Raw genomic sequence first — 15,884 nt, 5'->3', positions numbered from 1 at the left:
TACAAAATTAGCAATAAATGAGAAAACTAAAACCAGGATTGTTGGTGAAACTATTAGTTATTAATTGACAGTTATTGGCACAATAGCAAAAAAAGGTAAAGACGAGCATGTGGTTTCATTTAGTAACGCAATGTCAAAATGACCCTGTAAATGTTTTACAAAACAAACGTAAATCACGCCTTTGACCTTGAAGGAGTAGGGACCCAGGATACTCACTTTTCTAGATGTGTGTTCCGTCCTATGTTGTGATAACGAGCCTATTGCCATATCAGAAACAAATTTCGAGCTAATACGGACTAGAAAAACCCAATATTACTTTCCGACCTGAGATTCCTGAGGATCCAGGGACTTTAGTTACTGGAGTAAAGTCTCGCGCTACACCTAGTGCAGAAATAAAGTCCAAATTATTAAGAACTATAAAATCGTTTCGACCTCGCCTACAGAGTAAGGACATCTACGGAGCGAAAGGTCGCGGGTTCGATGTCCGTGGAGGGATAAATGTTTGTATAAGTTTCTTCCGGGTTTGTTATTTTCCTGACTCGGTGACAATAAAGTATTTCAAACTACAAATGCCCTGGGTTGATTGGGGAGATACTATTAAAAAAAAGCCATGTACGGATTACAATTAGCCCGAAAATGCACATATTGACAGAAAGACGTTCCATGTTAATGCTTTTGTAATTTATCCATTTGGTCTTGCGTTTACATTCATTTAAGGTCGATTACCCAACAACCTCAGATTTGTTCTTTGAATTTATCGAACGTTTACATAATAATTCGAACACAAATAAAAAGTAATAAGACTTATATAATGGCGAGTTTAAAAAAATCGACATATTTTGAATGATGGCTTTTGAATTTCAATAAAAAGGATAAGTGTCAAGAGACGCAATACGCGCGCGTGACGCCATCGAGAATTACGATGCGTGCGAAAAGATGAGATGGAGTATAATCCACACTACGCGCCCACTCCTGCACACTGGAATATATGCAACGTGTATTACTGTCTCATTTCTTAATCGTTTAATTTAATTTAATACAGTTTTCATATAAAAGCTCCTTTTTCATATTTACGCTATTACATAAAGAATAATAAAAAAATCAACATTGGAAAATACCTCCCAGTAACCATCACTCATTATCAGATAACCCAATATACCCTATATTTTATTTTCAAAACTTGTTATTTTGTCGTTTGAGGTTTGCTTTAAACTCTGCAGAATATGATCCACCTTCTTAAAGTTTCCACTTACATTTGCATGAGAAATGACTCAACTTCTCAATGAGAAGTAAAAGGAGGGACAGAACTTATTCCGCGAAGCACTGCGTCATGTTCCTTGTGGTCAGGTTTGAGTGACCTCGTTTAAACTAATTGGCCATAGTAAACCATGTAAGTGTTTGTGGGATCAGCCTGTGACCTGTGTATATCTGGTTTCGAACAGGCTGGTATTGTTGACTGGCGAGGATGACGTTTCTTGTCAGTCGACCCTGTACGGATTCTGAACTCTCCTCTAAGTACTATCAAGTATGGGGAAATAAATATATTTCTAATATATCCCTATTCTTCTTTTCGAATAAATTATTTGCGAGTCAAGATGACTTAGTGTTTAGATTAGCTGAGCTTCACCGCTTAGTGTCATAATGCGTGCCACTGCGCACCTTGGCTTACGGGATTTGTATTGGCGGGTATGAGGACGGGATAGTCCTGTTAGTGCAGTGAGGTCACTTTGCTAAGCCCTCAATAGAAAAGATGGCAATTGTATTACTATGTATAAATTGTAGTAATATTAGAAGTTAAATTGATAAACAAATTATATCATCAAATTATTTCATGATTCCCGAGAGGATTGCGCAGTTGTATATATTTTTATTTTGCAAATAAATAAATGAGTTGGTCTATACTAAACAGAAAACTACATGTAACTTTTTTGTGTTATACACTGCACTTACTTTATACCTTTGAACTGATTTTGAAAAGAGCAACACTAGAGTTTCTCGTCCGTATTTCTCTGGCGGTAAAGTAAAAATTTTACTAAATCTAAATAATGTTTAACGTTTTGCAGATTTAAATAATTTATTTTACAAATTTCGAGTAAATACATTATTACTCAGAATTTGTAACACACGCCCTTAATATGTTAGGTTTCATAATATAATCGAAATTTTATAATCAATTACAAATAACGAATTACTCATTCATTAGTCTTAGAAATATTCCAAAATATTTCTGTGAGTAACGTCTCTAAATATTTACGTGGTTTAGGCGTGAAGTCACTTAGTAATTTCTTGTGAATGTGAAAATACAGCGTTGTGCAATCGTATAAATATTGTTTTTATTGTAAATATTTTGTATTTGTTTCCTATGTTCCACATGACGTGATCGTGAAACAATATATAGAACAACAGTAACGAGAGGACATGATGCACGCTAAGCCTGCTTGAAAACATTTAATTTACACAAGCTGATGTCACTGTTGTTTGTTGTCACTTTAGGCTAGTGAAAACTAGCGCTGTGTTGTGGCTTACGTCGCAACACAGCGTTATAGCGTGCGTGTTGCGACGTCAGGCGTGAAGCTCTGCACTTGTTTTGTGTATTGCATGTACTATATGTGACAATAAACCTCTTTTCTATTATAAACTGGGCCTTATGCCGATGGTAATAACTAATAGGCTTGTCAGTGTCTTGGTATATATTTTTCAGTGGAGATACAGTAGTAATACGTTATGTTGTAAAGCTAAATTTAAACTACGACTCTACATCATATACTTATGACTCAGCATACCTATACCGGTGTATAGTGTCATGTTTGTATATGGATCCTAAAGGGTATTTTCCTATGTTTGATTTTCTACATTATTGTATATGTAACAGCAAACTGTACGAAAAGGAAGCCCTTCTGTGAAAACTGCACGATAATTGGTTAAGAAATGAGGCAGTAATTTACATTTCAAATATTGCAAAGTGCAGGAGTGGACGCGTAGCGCCGATATCTTTTTGTCTCATTCTTTCACACCAGTCTTAATTTCTGATGACGTTATTTGCGCGTAATCAGCTTTTTTATCGAAATAAAAAAGCTTACAACTTGTTGATTAAATAACAGATTTTAATGAGTCTTTCTGTGTTCGATTTATATAACGTAAATATTCGATAAAGGTAAAAAACAAAAGTTAGTCAAATATTTATTCACAGGCACGGGTAAAAGTGGACGTACGGAGCGATATAGTCGTGAAATAACGACCAAGCTCCTTAAATAAATATTTAAAAAATAAAAATGCCGAATGGATGGCTGTGTGAATAATTTGTAAAATGTACAGAAATTTATGTGTGACATTTACTTCCAATTTCTGTTGTAATCTTAACGTCATACTGACAGGTCGCATACGTGCATGTTCGCGTGAGAGTTTGGTGTCCGCGAATAATGGCTAGATATTCATTTATCTACGGCGTGGCGTAGTTGTATTACAGTACGACTGCAGTGCTGATGTCTTGGGTTTGTTTCCCAGATCGTGGAAAGTGATATTATGTTTTTCTACTCAGCATCATTTATTTACAATCTTAGTTTATTATACACATGTAAACATGTTTGCAAAGGGTCAGTTATAAAATCGGTTGTTACAGAAAGTAAGTGTCCTTGAATACTTTTAACCCAGGAAAGACCTTTTGTTGACCGGAACCTTTTGTAAGAATGCCTTAATGGCATAGTTGGTATGACACCGCCATGAAATCCTGTGTCAGCCTGGAGTCTGGAGTTTGTGCCCGATATGGCGATAGGCTCGCTCCCATATCATGAGACATACTACACACGGCTGGAAGTGGGTGCATCAGGTACGCCTCTGCCCACCCCTTCGAGGATAAAAGGCGTGAGTGTGTGTCTGTGTATTTATTTATCTTTTGTATGGAGGCAGATTATATTACATTTATGGCACTGGCTGATGCAATGATATCCACATGCAATTGCAACTTGATACCATAATATAGATAATTATGCTTCAAATGCATTTATAGCAGCTATTTAGTAAAAGTTAAAATCTTGGCTGTAGCCTATAATAAATGTTGTTTAAATCAAAATTGAATAGCAATAAAAATAACTCATTAAATAAAAAAAAAATACAAAAATGCAGCGATCTACTATAATATTTGGTAACAATATAACAATGAATCGGAGTAATATTCCGACATTGAATTTGTTTGTTTGGGCAACATGTGTTGGGCCATGTTTGGAACACTTCACCAGGGTTCAGTAAATTATTGCGATAATGCAATAAAAGGTAAAAAAAACAAAAAAAAACTTACCTTTATTTCAATGTCGAACAGATTCGGTAATAAAACAACAACATTAAATAAATCTATAAATCTATATATATAAAAATCAATTGCTGTTCGTTAGTCTCGCTAAAACTCGAGAACGGCTGAACCGATTTGGATAATTTTGGTTTTGAATTAATTGTGGAAGTCCAGGGATGGATTAAACGGTGACGAACATAAATAATAAATAACGGAAAATACTAAAAACGACAATATAAGTTTTCAATACAAAATGTTCCTAGCCATGAAACATTCGATGTCTTTTGTCTTTTTAGAAATAAAGAATTGGCCTGGCTGTCACATATATATAGGTGCGTTCAGAAATTTGTCTGTTTCATAGTTGTACTATGAGGTCCGATTTCTTTGGTTTATTTTGTTCAAATACAAAACATTTCAGAAATAAATAAAGTGTAAAAGTGTCAGTGGGTTCTTAAAAATAGAAAATAAATAAATAAATTTCAAGACTATTATTAAAATCTATCATCAATTTGTCAGTGCGTGAGAACTTTATTTAATGTTATTGTCGCAAAATGCCACGGAGAAGATGACTTAGATCGTCGAAGTTTATCAAATGTGCGACGAGCTTCTTCACGTGCAAGCCGTATTGTTGACTAACGGGAGACAGATAATGATAACATACGTATTGGTATGGCAAAATTGCGTTCCACGATGAATGATAATAATAAATGTATGTAGGTGATACGAAGTTCACCGGGTCATCTAGTAATAAATAAAAAGCTTTATTCATCACGTAGGCATACAAAGTTACGCTTATAATAAGTCAAGGTGCATGAGAATATTTAATTATTACTTAAATTAAGTAGCTTGTATAACTACAGGCATTTTATCATTGCATTGTATATAGGACATAAAATAAATGAAAGACTTCGAAGTAAACAAAGAAGCCTGCTCGGGCTAGCAGGAAAGAAGAAATAAAAAAGATGTATTTAATCTTAATAAAGATAATGGAGGAACGCGTCGCGAACCTCACCGGTGAGGAAAAACAACGTGATGTCCTTTAAATTTAATTTATTATAAACCTTACATGTATAAAATTAATTTACTGTGGTGTGGTAAAGTTACCAGAATCTTTGAAAACTGGGCCATATTACGAACCGGGCCATATTAGGAACCGGGCTATGTTCGATCACAGTACCTTATTAGTATTGATATCCAACACCTTCCCATCTGCATTTATATCACCTGTAAGCAGATGGACCTTAGTCCGTGATGCATCCTGAGTCACTTATCGATGCATCGCCACGCACTGAGATCATCGCGAGTTAATCGGCTCTATGGAGCGCCTCGGCTTAATAAAATGCTAATGTAAATGCAAGTGTTTGTCAACGTGTTTGCGTGTTTGTTAGACCTAAATTTGCAAGTCTGTTTGTGGCAGGACATTTGTACTAGGTAGGCAATGGCTTGGCTGTGGCTTTGTCATTGCAAAGTCCATTAATCGTTCCTGGCATGCAACGGTTTTGCTGGCATTGCAAGGTCCGTGGGCAGCGGATGCTGCTTACAATCAGGCGGACCGCTTGCTCGTTATTCTACTAAGGCAAAAAAATGTATCTGCCGGGACAGCGCCCATATACAAAGTGTAAAACTCGCCATAGTGGTCCGCGTAAGTGTCGCGTTCCGGGATCGGCCTGTGTCCGTCATAATTGTGTCGACTGACATGGGATGATCTCTGGTCCTTCGACTGTATTCCACTTACCAGATTAAGTAGCGTCCAGTAAAAAATAATATAAAAAACCGCGTTAAATTCAGAAAATAATTTTATTTCATCTTTCAGTACGTTAACGAATGTTCTCTTCATCTCGGTGAGGTGTTGTAAAACCTAAACTAATAAAATAAAGAGTAAAGGTTTATTCTTAAGGATATTCACGCGACTGAAGTTGCGAGCAAAAACATGTCAATAAATAAAATCTTTATCGGCGTAAATGTATTCTCTAATGTGAGGCTCGCAACACACTCGAACACGCATGTAAATACGAGACAAATACGTGTTGGACTCGCATATCGAGGGCTCGTACAAAATAGTTTTTTTTTTGTTATTAAAGTACATAAAACAACAATAAAAAACCAATTGTTTTTTTTCTCTTCTCCTTATCATGTGTTGTAGTCTTTACCTTAAACTGATTTTGTAAAGAGCAATACCAGAGTTTCTTGCCCGTTCTTCTCTGGTGAGAACTGCTTTCCGAACTGGTGGTAGAGTTAATATTGACGGAACCTAAATAATGTATAACATTTTACGGATTCATAGAAATCATTTCATTTCATAATTACAGTTTTCAGTTTTCCTTTACATGGTTTAGACATTGCTTCTTGGCATTTTTATTATTTATTTAAATATGCGTCATAAATCTGATATATGGATACGGAATCCTAAAAAGGACTTTTCTTAGTTTTTACGATCGACTCTCTGTCAACATCTTCGGAGCTACTTCTTCGGTTTTGTTTTTTATTAGTAAAAAGATATACTATTTGATTATTATAAACTACTTCACATCCTGAGAATGGGGTCCAACGGTCAAAGCCACGAGCTACGGTAGTGAAACTCGTATTATGAGTAGATAAGATTTGATTGGATCATCGTCGTCATCATCATCAACATCATTAGCCCCTTGCACTGCTGGACATAGGCTTCTCCCAAAGTACAACACAGAGCCCGGGCTGCTGCTTTAGGCATCTAGTCGTTGCCGACCCTCGTGGCTAAGTTGTCCCGCCATTTGGACATATTTGATCATTTGATTGAATGTTTGTTTATAGGTTTTGATCGCGGCTTCACCCGAGTGACGGAGTTTACCAGGATAATTTGTTTTTCCGACTTACTTGATATGTATCGTTATATTATGACCAAATTACACGAAATCATTATAAATTGTAGCATATTGTTATTCTTATGTATAACCAATATGACTGTAAAGTTTCATCTCAATCCGTTCAGTAGATTTTTCGTGAAAGAGGAACAAACCTACATCCATCCTCATAAACTTTTGCATTTATAATATTAGAAGGATAAACTCATAAACTATTTGCCAATTACCTTCGATTGCTATAGACTACTCTTTTTATCCCGGGAGAGGACGCAAACGAGGGCCGAGTGCGAGCTAAAAGCTAAAAATTATATTTTATAAAATAAAAATGTTTTTTAAAACCTTTTAACATCAACAGGTTTTATCATCGTTCGATTAACATTTTAGTTTTATTTTTAATAAAGACACTTTATTTTTTCTGCTTCGTTCTTGATGCAAATCGTGCAAACCTTAAGGTCCTTTAAAGTCATTCATAATGAATTGGGGTTAGAAACACTGTCACTATAAAGATGTTTAATGCGTTTGAAATAAGTCAGTTGTAAAATAGGTTTTGAATTAAGCCTTGTATTTAAAAGCGGCGATAGCCTAGTAAGCGGCGATAGCCTAGTTGGGTGTGGAACGGTCTGCCAAGACGAATGTCCGCAGGTTCAAATCCCAAGGGCACACACCTCTGACTTTTCTAAAAAATCATGTGTGTATTCTTTCTGAATTTATCGTTCGCTTTAACGGTGAAGGAAAACATCGTGAGGAAACCTGCACATCCGAGAAGTTCTCTATAGGAATTTCGAAGGTGTGTGAAGTCTACCAACCCGCACTAGGCCAGCGTGGTGGACTAAGGCCTAATCCCTCTCAGTAGTAGAGGAGGCCCGTGCTCAGCAGTGGGCAAGTATATAATACAGGGCTGATATTATATATATATATATATTATATATTCAATATCGGGTATATTTCTTTTTTTTGTGAAACATGGCCGCTTTTCTTACACCACTAATCGTTATAATGGCAGCCCAGACCCATAGATAATTTATTTGTTTTTTCAGCCAACCTACACCTTATTCCGCCCCATGGCCTTGAAGGTTGCAGTCTTCGAAACTTAACATATAAAAACTGCGATGAAATTCTAAACATAGTTTTTTCGATACAAGAAATCATTTCTTTTTCAGCAATATTTGGTATAAATTGATATTGCGAGCAATTCCCATATTCGAAGCTAGGAATCGAACTGGGAAGCTCACTGTTTATAACCCAATTCCCCACCACTAAACCAATGCGGCGGTACAAATATTTCCAATATTTTTTACCAAAACAGTTGATCAGTTCAAACAGTCCAAGGTTACATATTACACAATAATGCCATTTGTTGAGAATTCGGTTGTGTGAGTCGAACGTTGGTGCCAAGGTTGGGGCAAATATTTCACAATTGTTTTTGGGAACTGTTCGTTGACTAACTCAAAAAGGATAAGGTTTTCATTTCAGCTTTTCTTGTACACGTCGAAGTTTCGCCCGCGTCGAGTTTGGTTTATGACAAATGAAACCATAGTATTATGTGTACCATTTTATGGTTATTTTCCATACTAAACATCGAAATGAAATTAGGGTGTCCGCCGTGTAAGCGTAACAGGGAGACCAACAGTTTTGTTACGTGCAAGCTAAATTGACCCCTCAGCGCCTGGTAAGTGGAGCGTCTCCAAATACTGTCGAATGAACAGAGACTAATCCTCGCCACTTGCTACAATTATACTGGCCTGTTTGAACTGGACATAGAAAGGTTAATCTTAGAACGACACTCGTTACGTGGGCCAATATAGTTTGAATTCTGGACCATCCAACTCACAGCCAAACACCCTACACTGGACTAAGGAGGCGGCCGTTTAATGCTCACTGCATAATGTATGGTGATAAATCTAATTGGAATAGAATGTGGGTGAAAGGTCGGAGTCGATGAGTCAATTGCGTCGATTGAAATGTTTAGTTACCAATGGCTTTTCCTCGCTTTATCGGTCGCCTTGCCTTTTGCAAGAATAAGCCACGCTGTAGTCGGATTTTAATTCGACGAAGTAATTTCACAGTTGAAGTGTTGCCAGTGGTATAGAAATTTAAATAAGGCAAAGCTAGTTTTTGTCTGGGGCTCCGCTTGCGTGGAAAAGGTTTTTGGGGATAAATATAATCATTTATTACTTAGTGTATAGCACTCAAGATTATTGTAGCTTCCTATTAGTAAAAAAAATCAGTACTAAGGGTTAACTGGCAGCATTTGTACGAAAGAAAGATCATTTACAGTTGTTAAACTGCTTTTGTGCCCTTTATTGCAATTATTTCCTCGGTTAACGAAGTTCCAGTCAGACAGAGCTTTGAAATGTCATGTTCTGTGACGTTATCAGAGAAATCTTTAACTCGCCATTTGCCTCGACGAAATATAAAGCAGAATAAATTTTGGATACATTACTGGTGAAATATTGGTACGCTGACACCTCTAGGTAAGGAAACTGGCTTGAGGCTATATTTTACGTAAATATAGAATACGGTCGGGGCAAATAATGAATAAACTTTGTTGTACAATAAAAATGGCCGGTAATAAAATTGCAAAGTAAAGGCAAAGTTTGGTGCGCAATTATCGTAATACGCATGGGTTGGATTTGGATCGAGTTCTTCAAGTTCAAGCAATTATATGTTAAAATATTGAAGACTCATGTATTGACGTCATCCAATTGCCGAGTACATGCCTAGGAAAGGTATTTTGTAAGTAAGAACGGAACGAATACGTCGCGCTGAAGTCTCATGTTCGAATTCCAAGTTGGATAAAAGTAATATATATATTTTTTCTAAATTTTTTGTCCGATATGGCGATAGACTCACTTCAAAGACGGAATACATATAGCCAAAAGCGGATGCACTAGTCATTCCCCTGTCTACCTCTTCAGGGATAATCCGTGAATGTGTGTTACTACTTCTTTAATTTAAGTATTTATACATATAAGAAATTAAATTAGTGGGAATTAAATAGGTTAATACGTTCTGCACATTATGACAAATTAGCAATACGCTTTGTAAATACTAATTTATTGTCGTAACTTCATTCTGCAATATGTTATCGTGACAATCTCTGCGACTATTGCTTCCAATCGGAAAATTCATTGACTAATATGGAATTACATTATTCCTGAGTGCTGCAGGCGTTTAATTTTCGAAATCAACTATTTTCTGGTCGTTGTTTACCTATCCGATTTATTCGCGCGATGAAAGTTACTAAAAATATTACTAATATGTATTAAGTGCGTCTTTGCAATGTTAAAAATAACACAAATGTTTGTAAAAGGTAATAGTTTAATATACAAAAACAAATAATTTAGTTTCTAAACGTAATATACTGGTATAACATTAACATATCGGTTTATTTCAAACCAAAGTGTTCCTAAAAAGCATTGGTTTACGAAAAATCACATATTTTTGTGGTTATATAACACATTATACAATAATTTGCCATAGGTACGTAGTATACATATACCGATGGCTATAGGTTATTTATGCACTATCTTTCCGCATAACGACAATGCTGTTTTCTAGTTTTGAATATATTCTTTTACGTATCACATATGTTTAATTATTTCAAACAATCGGAAAAGATGCTTTGGTCACACGGTTGTACATGAGTATTTTAAAGGCCGATGACGCGTAGAAAACGCAAATGAAACGCGCTATAAACGCATTTTATGTGGAAACTAATTAACAAATATATAATATATGTATGTCTTCCGCATAGCTTGTTTGTACACGGTTAGACGTCTTTTCAAAAGTTATCCTTGAGAATAAGAAAAGACATTAAACAACATGATATAATATGGCCTAGACATATTTGCTTTGAAATAGCATTAACACATGAACATTTCTAGCCGATCACATATTTTTTTCTACGTCAGTTACTTAGTGTTAATCCTTATAATTTGCTAGTGAAAGTAAATTGTTGATTAATACATTAATTTATAAGAGTGATATTTATAAATAAAAATAAGTCATTAGTTTTAAGTTGTTATTAATGATATTTTATACGCTTTTTATGTATTTTACATGACTTCTCAGCTCGATCCAAGGTCTTTATTGCTTATAATACGAGACGCAATATTACAAAACATAACCCAAAGTTTAAATAACGCACCGGAATTACAATACCAAATATTGCAATATCATTTTGTATATAAAATGAATTGGGATAATAATATTTATAGATTATCAAAGATATAGTTTTACCCTTATTGAACCAAATATATTATAACATTGGAAACACTGGAATTATTCCACTTTTAATATATCAACGCAGTAAAGTTCAACTCGATTTAAATGCAAAATATGGTTTTCTAATCCTCATGCCATTTAGTTTCAACAGCTTTTATATCACATTAATTAAACCAATAGGATATCAGTCTTCCTCCACGCAGGTATTTCCAACCTTCACTTTATTTGTGGGACAGCCGTCTCCGGAAAAAGCCGCTCTGTCACCAAGTCCGAAGGTCGTGGGGTTTGCTGTTGTGGAGTTCGAAGTCTTGGGGGTCTCAGTAGTGGTGTTCATAGTCCTGGGTTTTGCAGAAGTAGATCCAGAATCCCAAATCCACCTTTCTCCATCCAAGTTAGCTGAATTATTCCTTTTCGCCTCGTTTATAGTCCTGTTTTCATCGATCAGCACTCTTGCCTCTACAGAAATTTTACTGGATTTATTTTTTGCTGTTTCCATTGAGTATAGTTTTGTATCATTGTGGTTTGTTTTGTTAAAAGTTTGAGTATTATTTACTCTTATTAGATGAGTTGAATTATCAGTTTTGATATTTGGGTTAGTTTTTGTTCTTTGCGCGTTTATTTCTGTGTTTCTATTCTCTGATCTTTGATTTATGTTATAGTATCCATCCTTTCTGTTGTGTGTATTGTGTTCATGGAAATCTCCGTGGTCGTGCTGATGGTGCCAATGTTTCTGGTGCCCCATGAACGGTTCAGTGGTTTCAATCCCTTGCCTATGATTTGAATGACTCTGGACCATCTTGCTTTGCCTTGCTAAGTCAAAATTGGCATATACACTATCACTGGTACCAGTTAATCCAAATACTTTGTCCTCGTAATACACACTCCTGGATGACGCAATAGTCACTAACGATAAAACTAATATATACAACATTTTTGCACTTTTATGACATATTTTCCGTATTAAAGAGATACGTGCGCCCGCTTCGACGGTCGCAGCTCGACTGTTTGTAAATCTGAATATAGTTTTTGGTTAAAGTTTCCGCTACGAGGCAACGGACTAGTTTTTGCTGAGCCACTCGCCTTCAGCGATTGGATACAATTACTGACGCATCAACCCGCTGGCTACTTATTTAAGGAAATTGTACTATTGTTTGGAATATTTATTTTCCATTCATTGACAGTTGCTTAATTGTATTGTCTCGAATGTTTATCGTGGTTAACGGTAATGAATCATTCTGACGTCAATTCGAATTTAAAATTAGTCTAATATTTATCATTTGCGATTATTGCTTTTGTTTTGTTTAATTCCGTATGGACGGTGGCACTTTGGATGCGTTTTCATCTTTTTTAAACAAATCTCGTTTGTTTACACATGACATTTCTCGTCGCTCGAAATACAGAAGCTATTAGCATTTCGCTAGCTTACTGCTACAAGCTCCTATGTAATTCATTTATGTTGACAAAATTAGTTATAAAATAAAAAATAAATTTTAATGTTCACCTTTATTTTTCGGGATTATTGTATTTTTTTTATTGTTATTGAAATAAGAATCCTGTTATATACATAACTCAATTTATGCTAAAATGTAAAATAAAACCTTGTTTGTTTTTAGACTCCAAGCTTATACAAAGCAAAAAGCGCCAATATCAACACGAGACTCAGGGATTCAATCCGAGATGTTTATTTGTAATAAGGTACACCAACAGCATTGAGTTATACAACACTTTATACCATAAAACAACAAGTTACAGCATCTGATACGTGTGCGACTAACACGTATACACAGCATTCACCACTGACAACATATTTAATTAAAAACGAAAACATAACATTGAGGATGTAGCAGATAATATCTATCCCAGGTCGTTTATAGTTATCATTTATTATGTCAGATCCGGCCTGTTTATTATTATTACTATTCGACTATAATAATACAGGATTCTAAGAAAAGTGGCGATAGTGTAGTTGGGTGTGAAACGGACTGCCGAGACGAATGTCCGCAGGTTCAAAACTCAAGGGCACACACCTCTGACTTTTCTAAAAAAATATGTGTGTATTTATGAATTATCGCTTGCTTTAACGGTGAAGGAAAACATAGTGAAGAAATCTGCATACATAAGAAATTAAAAGAATTTTGAGAGTGTGTGAAGTCTACCAATCCGCACTCGGCCAGTGTGGTGGACAAAGGCCTTATCCCTCTCATTAGGGAGGCCGGTGCCAAGCAGTGGGACAGTATATAATACAGTGCGGATATAATTTATTACATATATTCTAAGAAATATGGATGACATATAACTGTAAAACATAATATTGAGCAATTTAAAGACAATGTGATAGTTATAACCTACGTCAATAATCGACGCCAGGACACGTCAAGCGAGCTATTACATCAATATCAATATTTGTAATAAAAGAGGTCATTTATTTCCTAGCTAAACAAAATTAATTACTAATTGCAGGCGATTCTTGCCATAATAAAGGAATGTTGGTTGATCTTTAAGGAAACGAACGGGGATTAGTTTCTCAGGGGATTTTTACATGTCTATATCCTGTGAATTAGTTCTTACTAACCGTTGTATTTTCCACAGCAACAGTTGCTAACTGAAGAAGAATTATAAATAGTTTTTAACTACTGATGATCACTAGCCAGTCGACACAATTATGCCGGCCTGTTTGAATTGGATATACTCTCACTTAGGGGGCCTATGACTTACATATTGTAAACGTAAAAAAATGATTTCTTGTAAAATTTCGTACATACGGACACACTTTTGATGTATTAATGTATAGATGTAATTCCATTGTTAACTCGCTAGTTCTAAGTAATGAAAATTACATTAGTTATTGTTACTAATAAATAAATTTCAATTACGTTACGTATTCTTCGTTCGTTGATCCTATTATTGACGTAGATGGCTTTTACTTATTTCCTTCTTCAAACAGGCCGGCATAATTATGTCGACTAGCGAGGGATAACTCACGTCAATTGGTGCACTATATGAAAACCACTCCATTTACCGTAAGTAGTGCTTCTTTGCCGTGCCAAAGAAAATATCGTCCCAGTGGTGGATTATCTTTTTTTTATGTGTATTTGCCAAAATGACCCCATAGCGCCTGATGGCAAGTGAATGGGATCCAATAGAATATGGAAACCATGGTTGTTAAGCCGGGGGCCTTGTACACCGTTAGCGGGGAACCCTCGGTGATAACCATGGTGCTCAAAAAAATAAAATAAAATATGAACTCCTAACAAATATCGAAATATTTATTTATTACTTTGTACACATGGTATAAAGCTGGACTTACACATTGAATAATTCCCTCCCAGTCAACCTTTATATGGCGTATAGAAGGACGAAGGTAATGCGTGATAAAAATATATAATGAGATCTTAATAAAACAAATGTATGACATAATTATAAAACGTGTTAGGTTTAAAACTATACTTGCATATAGGTATATATATTGTGGGTTAAAAAATTATTGCTAAAGTACACATTATTTTTATTTTTGTAAATAACAGTATTAGATAAATAATTTAATCTATCTATATCTATACTTATAATAAATCTGTAGAGAGGTCAATTCTGTACATGAAATATATTTTCAAAATAACTATCAGGGGGTGATTAGGGATCGATACTGATGCCAAAAATGCAATTAGTAAAAATTTTGTCTGTCTGTATAACCGTTATAGAAACAAAAACTACTCGACGGATTTTAACGAAACTTGGTACAATTATTTTTCATACTCCTGAGCTGGTTATAGTATACTTTACATCACGCTACAATTAATAGGAGCAGAACAGTGAAGGGAAATATTGGGAAAACGGGAGAAGTTACTTTATTTTTTAGGCTTCCTTCGTGTGTACAACCTTAATGGTTAAAAGTTCCTTCGATTTCACCAGAATCCCATCATCAGACCCTGACCGGACAATCGGACCACCTGCATACCACCATACATTAAAAAAACATCCCGACAAATTGAGCACCTCCTCCATTTTTGAAGTCCGAAATCCACGCGGGCGAAGCTGCGGGCGGAAGCTATAAGGAATATTTTAGTACTTTCCTGAATAAACCTAAATTTCTAATGGCCCAATCCCCATATCCCATGGTAGCTCGTGCGTATGTAGGACACGAATTGCTCAAGGTCATTTGTTCGGAGAAGGCCCTTAACAAGATTGCACTAAATTCTAAACCGGACGTTGGAATTAAAGATACATAATGACCTCGCTGGGTTCAAATTAACGTCTAGAACAGGGATGGTGAACCTTTTATGGTAAACTTGCTATAATTTATAAAAAAAATGGCCTATACGTGTCATCTAGGACCGGTTTTATCTAACTAAGTGCCTCTTTTAGCGACTTTTTTATGACCCAACTATGATTTTGTTTTTTTTTTCGGGGCTCATTAAAGTGGCTTTACTGCATCTGATGTTAAGTGATTATCAATGTTTGGCATAATATTCGCCCGAATTATTTTGACTGACACGCGTGCCATTGGTTCGCCATTCCTGGTCTATAAGTCATGG

General features: G+C 35.6%; 1 protein-coding gene across 1 annotated transcript in view; it reads left to right on the top strand.

Moving 5' to 3' along the window:
* The window catches only part of LOC115456055, a 232,470-nt gene that overhangs the window by 32,143 nt on the left and 184,443 nt on the right, over positions 1-15,884 (top strand). The window lies entirely within an intron of this gene.

Source organism: Manduca sexta, chromosome 4 (assembly GCF_014839805.1).
Source record: "Manduca sexta isolate Smith_Timp_Sample1 chromosome 4, JHU_Msex_v1.0, whole genome shotgun sequence".
In the NCBI taxonomy this organism is placed as follows: domain Eukaryota; kingdom Metazoa; phylum Arthropoda; class Insecta; order Lepidoptera; family Sphingidae; genus Manduca; species Manduca sexta.
Note: the sequence above shows the minus strand (reverse complement) of the source record. Positions and strands in the feature narration are given on the sequence as shown.